Raw genomic sequence first — 7435 nt, forward strand, 5'->3', positions numbered from 1 at the left:
TATAACCCGCGCCCGCGGCCCTTAGGACTTGCGACCGTGACCATGCGAAGAAGCAGAGCGCCCTCTCCAAACTCTCTACAACAGGCTTGAATCTCCTTTGCTTAGCTCTTTTTGCTCCTCTTGAATCCTTTGCGAAGCTAAGTCATTAGGCACTACAAAAGAGATAAAAGAGAGAAAATAGAAGAGAAAAAGAGCAAAATAAAAGGAAAACACGAAGAAAAGCACATAAAGGAAAGTAAAACATGAAGGAAGAAGAAATAGAGAAACTAACGGAGAAATGACTAAAATGGTAAAAGAAAAGCATGAAAAATATAGCGAAAATATCCTAAAACACTACCCTATGAGTGCCATAAATGACACTCATCAAATTACCCCAAGCTAAACTTTTGCTCGTCCCGAGCAAAATAAAGGCTAAAAAGGAATAAGGAGGGTTTATTTAAGCAATAAAAGAGAGAGAAGAAGAATATACACTAAGATTCACTATCGTAGGAATCACGATTGTTTTTAGCTATAACAAGCCCTTTAAACCTCAAAGTCGCCTATGAGGACGAGTGAGGTCTCGCAAGGGTTTCCTAAGAGTTTAACCCACAACTCTTTTGAAATAAAATTAGGCAAAATCATTAAAAAAGAAAAGAAAGTAAAACCAAAATTCAAATAAATACCTCTTGACAAGGACTTTCACAAACGGTCAAATACAAATTTTAGCTCCTAAAAATGTCTCCCCAAAACAGAAACCAATGATGAACAACCTTTCACCGCCACTATTGGTCGGGTTCAGTATTTAATCCCGAGAGTGCTTAAAAAATTGTGTTTAATTAAGTTCATTTTTCTTAATAATCCATGGATCAGTCTTGATGTTTGGTCAAAGCATAGATATTTTAATTTCAGCCCAAACCTTTTTTATTTTATTATTTTATTATTTATTTTGGCCCAAACCTTTTATTTATTTTATTTACTTATTTTCTTATTTTAGCCCAAATAATAATAAATCAGAAATGGCCCGGAATTATCAATCGGCACTTAAAATGCTAACGAAATTAGGGTTAAAAATGCATTTAGATGGAAAAAGGGACTAATAATTCCCGCGTCACGGCAATAGTCCATCGTGTCACAGGAAACAGTCCCGTCTGACGATGGGATTTCCCGTGACACGAGAACCTTCTGTGACACGGGAGTTTCCGTGTCCGTTCCACGTAAACCCTTCACGCGTTTTATTTCCCGTACCCTAAAATATCTCCCGCGTCACACAACTGTTCACCGCGTCACAGGAATTTTTCCAGTCTGACGGTGGAAATTCCCGTGTCACGGTACACACTGCCGTGTCACGGGATACTTTTTTAGGGTTTTAATCATTTTAGGGTTCTGTGTGTTCCCTCAGCACATTATTTCTATAAATACCCCCTCATTTCTAATGTACGGGCATCAATTAATTCTCTATTTTTTCCTCTCTTCTATGCTCTAGCCTAAACACTAGCCTACCCTTTTTCTTTCAAAATTCCTTCTTCATGCACTCTAAGGAGTCCGTACTTTCACTAGTAGAAAAAGGCTCATTTGCATCGCTCATTTACAGTGTATTTGCGTCACTTCTATGAGCGACACAACTGCTCGCGACGCAAATAAGAGTCATTTGCGTCGCTCCTTTATAAAGGAGCGACGCAAATGACTTTTTTGATAAACTTATTGTTTGTCATTTGCGTCGCTCCTTTATAAATAAGCGACGCAAATGACTCTTCTGACAAACTTATTTTTTGTTATTTGCGTCACTCTTTTATAAAGGAGCGACGCAAATAACTCTTCAGATAAACTTATTTTTTGTTATTTGCGTCACTCCTTTATAAAAGAGCGACGCAAATGACTTTCTGATAAACTTATTTTTATTTATTTGCGTCGCCCCTTTATAAACAAGCGACGCAAATGACTCTTCAGATAAATTTTTTTTGTTATTTGCGTCGCTCCTTTATAAACAAGCGACACAAATGACTCTTCCAATAAACTTATTTTTTGTTATTTGCGTCACTTGTTTATATAGGAGTGACGCAAATGACTGAGTAGACAATACAAAACTGCTGTATTTGCGTCACTTGTTTGTTTAATGAGTGACGCAAATGAGGTGAATTTTATTTTTTTAATTATAATATAATAATTGCCTTGTATATGTTTGTAGTACCTTTTTTCCTAGGTATAAAGTAATATTCTAACGCTAATATAATTGAAATTAAAATGCAATATTATTGAATAATGCAAATGTAAATTTCGGCAGAGTCTCCTTTGTAATTTGGCCTACCCATAAAATTTCCAAACCATGTTTCTTAACCAAATCAACGTATAATACAACTCCAACTTCTAGACTTAAACTTAAAGGTAGAAGTACCTCAACAGCTCAACCTAGAGTTCAAAACGTGGTAACTACTGATTACTGACTATAGTATACAATTTCGCCCAAGCGAGCAAGAGGCATATGGCAGCTTGCCTATTGTGACCAGAAGTGGGACAGAGCCCTTCCATTTTTGCAGGCCGCAACACACTCAAGCACATATTCTCTGAGCTTCTTCTGGACTTCTTCCATTGGCAAGCAGGCATCAACCATCTGTTATCATTCAGCATCGTATGAAAATCTAGATGGCATTATTACGGAATTTGATGAAACAGCAACTATCTCACAGAATCTAGTTAAAAAACATAATTTACAAAAATAAAAAGAACATTGCAAGAAACTGGAACATGTTTAAGTAAAAGAAAATTAGTATAACCTGCACTACATAATATTGCAGGCATCACTATAATGACACTATGCAAGATAAAGTCACCACTGTCAAACCTATTAACCTTACAGCCTTACCAAAATTGTACAGTCTGATGCAAGCTATGAAAAAACTAAGATTTGGTTTAACAGCCATGTCTCAGATCTTACCAAATAAATGGTACGCCCCATAAATTCTTATCAGTGAAACTAAAGGCAAAATTCCTATGATGCCTATTTGAATGAAAGTATACCTCTGGTGATATATCAAGGTATAAGACCATGTCTGGAGCCAGCAATCCTATCTCTGGTGCCTGCACAAAGAGAATTGTGATCATATTGCGACTAAATAGAGATATGCCTGAGTGAACTGGTTGATTACTAAGAGTTGGAATCTTCAAAGCAAGTTGTCAACATACATCACACTCACTCGAAGATGGGTTTTCAACAACTGTAATTACTATATATTATTTCCTTATATCAGCCATTCTCTCTTTACATAATGCTTCATAGAATGCCATTGTTACCAAACCAAAAGAGTTAAACAATACTTTTAATCCTTACACTTTCACAAGTCATGGGATTATGAAAAGTCAGTAACCAATTTTATAGAACATTCAACAGTCACTTAAACAGAGATTGTGGTGATAACATTTTACCTTACACCAATCAAAATCAAGGCCTTTGGCAGAAGAGAAAGCCACACCGGAGTATGAATAACGATCTATAATGAGGGTAGTCCCAGATTTCAACTTTTCTTCCATCATAGATCTGTAATTGTAGATGACAAAGTCAACAACTAAACAAGCATATCACCAAAAAAACAGATTCATGAAGAAGTAAAGTTTACAACTTTAAATCACATTCTGAACTCCTGTCCCAATATACTTGTATATATTTCAAAATCTCAGGGGAATAAAGACAGTTTTTTAAAAGTAATCTATCATAATTCCAACTACAATCTCCAGAATGTAATATAACCGAGAACGAATTACCCAAATTAACCTATAAATAACAACATAGAAAGGAATTAGATTCAGCTAAACATAACATCAAACACATGGTATGCAACTCACAAATTATGTATAAAAAAACAATCATAAAAATAAAAAAGAAACAACCTTTTCTCCCAACGATTAGCACTTAACAAAAGATGAATAGTATGATCATCCAAATTAGATTGATTGGAAAGATAAGCAGAGATCATCTGCCCAACAGCAGTATTTCGATCCGGAAACCGCCATAACTCAGCAGAAAACCCAATACTTTGCAAGTGAGAGAGAAGCTGAATACACTGAGAGCTCTTTCCACTTCGATCTAACCCTTCTAATACAACCAAAGCACCTCTTGATTGTAAATTGGGGTTTAGGGCAGAAACTTCAATTTTCTTGGAAGAATCATTCTCCATTTTTGTAGCAAAAATTGAACAATTTAACTAAAATTTAACATCCTTGTTTCTCCTCTGTGCTCTTGCAAAGTGCACCCAAGAAACAACTCAGATCAATATTTTGGTAATTAATATCGAAATCCTGCTTCTGTTGCAAAGGAAGATAACTGGGCATAAATTATACGTCATTAGTAGTTATTACTTGTGAACTTCACTGTCATGTCTTTTCCTTGTCATCTGCCATGTAAACGGACTATTAGGATCCACACCAGGCTGTGAAATTTCCAAACCATGTTTCTTAACCAAATCAACGTATCTGAAAATTCAATAAATAAAATGACAAAAGTTTTGTACTGAATAGCTCAAGACATTAGAGGATATGATGCAGAAAGAGTGCTAACTTTTCAGAATCAAAATTATCCACTCCCAAATCTTCGTCCCAGATAAATATGTAATCATATGGTGCCACAATGTCAGGATGTAGAAATCGTTTTGCATACCACCTTTAACCATACAATGAAAGAACGGATCAGTATGATAAAATTGATAATTAATCTGACCCAATTGCCTTAAAAACTAGAGTACTAACCATTTCGCACTAGTTTGCAAAATTACCAAGCAGAGACACAATTATGAATCATGTAAGAATAGCCAAAGTTTGCAAATAAAGCTTACTCAGCACACTCATTAAGCTTCCTCGAATTCTGGCTTTCCACAATCTTCAGAATCAAAGACTTGTTTTCATCCAAGTACTGCCAAGATTTAAACCAACCAAAATTTAGAAATCAAAAAGAAAAAAATATTTCCACATGAGAACTAACCAAGCAGTATATATAGATGAAGCGGCTAATAGACTAGAATCATAAGTGAATTAATGTAACAAAGGATGAATATGTCATGCATAACCAAAGTGTATTACATTACATATCAATTTTTACTTCAGCGTAAGGATCAAATGATTTGCAATTAGCAATGTTTTAGAATCTACCCCGGTAGCCCTAGACTAAGATAAAAAGCAATGCATACAACACCATTCCCTTATATAATTTCATATGTATTAATTGTTTTATCAATGATCATTTGATTCACAATAACTTCCTTTTATTCAACCATTTACAAGGGAACATACGAATTCTCCATTTTGATGAATCGGAGATGACAGTTGTTCATGCTTGAGACTTACAAAAAAAAAATTGAAAATAATAATAATAATAATAATTCTGGATTTTTTCCTTTAGATTTAGGCCTTCAAAAGTAGCTTAACAGATAAGAAAACTTGATACTAGGTTTCAAAACAAGTTAAAAACCATCATCACTAAAAACCACTAGTTAAAAAAGTACATTTACACTATTTTTTCATTATTAGCCAAATAGTCATAACATTAGTTGAGTAAGAAATACTGACATTGCCTCCTTTTCAATAAAGGTTTAAACTAAATTTCTAATACCAGCAAAAGAAAAAGGTCTTACAGAACTGATGAATATGTGAAGACCATTACAGGAGCCGACACCTAAAGCTTCATTACAGTAAAATTTAAGTTTGCTACACTTCAATGATTACACTGACATTTTATACTTCCATTTATATTTATATTTATATTTATATTTATATTTTCATGTTAATTCTTGAATTGCTTGTTGTGGTCCAAGTTCAGAAAAGGTTCAATTTCCAACTGCTGGAAAAGTTAAGTTTGGACCAAAAGGCAGATCTTAGGCCAGGGGTTGAACCATGCTCTTAAGGTATGTTGAACAACATGCCAGCAATAATCAAGCTGCATGACAGTATGTATGATGGATATCGACTTTTTGATGCTTACAAATGCGAGCACGTAAACCTCAATCATCTGTTAGGCTAATTACAACTAAGATAGACATAACAATGTATCACTCGACTGAAGTGCTCGTTCAACATGCTTCAATGACTAAACCCGAGATCATAATGGACTTTTTAATTGCAATTCAGGCAGTAATTACTTAAATCATCAAGTAATGTACATTTGTACTAGACTAGAATAGATTAAGGCAGTAATAACTTAAATCAAAGTTTGCAAAATTACCAAGCAGAGACACAATAATTATGAATCATGTAAGAATAGCCAAAGTTTGCAAATTAAGTTTACTCAGCACACTCATTAATCTTCCCCAAATTCGAAGCCTTAAACCAAGAAAAGATTGAACATAAATAGAAGCAATCTTACCATAGGTGGAATTGACTTCAAAAATTCAACAATGTCGAGCCGAAATCGAACTTCAATTGTTGTTGCTGTAATTTGCTTGAACTTCCTCGGGTTTTTTGGGGCGAAATTAAGCGATTTTTCCACTCGAAAATTTCAGTTATTGCTCGAATTTTTGTTGCTGTAATTTCTTGACTTGAACCCAGAAAAAGACGTAATTCAAACAATTATTGTTGCTGTAATTTCTTGACTTAACATATTGTTGCTGTAATTTCTTGACTGAAATTCGAACAAAAATTATTTATGACTGAAATGGGACGAATTTCTTAGGGTATATTGCGTCGCTGCCAAAAACCCTAGAAATCCCCCCACGAAATCCCCCAATCAAACTTGAAGACCGAAATTGAATTTTTTGGGGCTTTTAGGGTTCGAATTTGTATGCTTTTGAGTTGATTTTTTGCTCGAAATGTGGGATTTTTGGTCGGAAACAATCAATTTTTCTGGGTTTAAGGCTTCGAATTTCTTAGGGTTTTTGGTCTAAATTTTTGCTCGAAATTGCTCGAATTTGCAGCCGATTATGGGTCTTCGACTTCACTGCGATTTCAGATGTTAAATTTTCTGGGGAAACGCAAGTTTTTGGCCGAATTTGTTGGATTTCAGAGACAAATTTGTGGGTGTTTTGCTGTAGAAATTCGCTGGAATTTAAGAACTCTTGTTTTTTTTTCTTTTTGTATAGTGAATGTAGGTACCTGATGAAAAACTAAGGTAAAAAACGCAGAAAAACCTAAAGCCAAAAGAGTTATTTGCGTCACTTTATTATAAAAAAGCGACGCAAATAACCTTGTTTATAATGTTGTACAATGTACATATGCGTAGCTCATTAGTAAAAGAGTGACGCAATTTACTTAATCACTTATTTGCGTCGCTTGCTAACTAATGAGTGACGCAAATAAGTTTATTAATTGCGTCGCTTTAATAAATAGGAGCGACGCAAATGATAGAAAGCTGAAATGCACTTGAGTTTTGCGTCGCAACTTAAATAATATGCGACACAAATAATTTAAAAGGAAGGTAAAATAAAACATTTGCTTCGCTCCTTAGAATGAGTGACGCAAATATGGCGACGCAAATGTA

At 34.7% G+C, this 7435-nt stretch overlaps 1 long non-coding RNA gene across 2 annotated transcripts; it reads right to left on the reverse strand.

The window, feature by feature from the left end:
- Positions 1 to 4318: 4318 nt before the first annotated feature.
- Positions 4319 to 6550, reverse strand: LOC110704273. Of its 2 annotated transcripts, XR_002507893.1 has the most exons (4): positions 6326 to 6550; positions 4717 to 4879; positions 4529 to 4630; positions 4319 to 4443 (listed from the first exon to the last, which is right to left on the reverse strand). It is a non-coding gene; the product is annotated as an uncharacterized LOC110704273 (long non-coding RNA). The 2 variants fall into 2 exon arrangements; XR_002507894.1 differs by lacking the exons at positions 4717 to 4879; positions 6326 to 6550 and adding an exon at positions 6248 to 6271.
- Positions 6551 to 7435: the final 885 nt, after the last annotated feature.

Source organism: Chenopodium quinoa, unplaced genomic scaffold (genome assembly GCF_001683475.1).
Source record: "Chenopodium quinoa cultivar QQ74 unplaced genomic scaffold, ASM168347v1, whole genome shotgun sequence".
NCBI classification, from domain to species: Eukaryota; Viridiplantae; Streptophyta; class Magnoliopsida; order Caryophyllales; family Amaranthaceae; genus Chenopodium; species Chenopodium quinoa.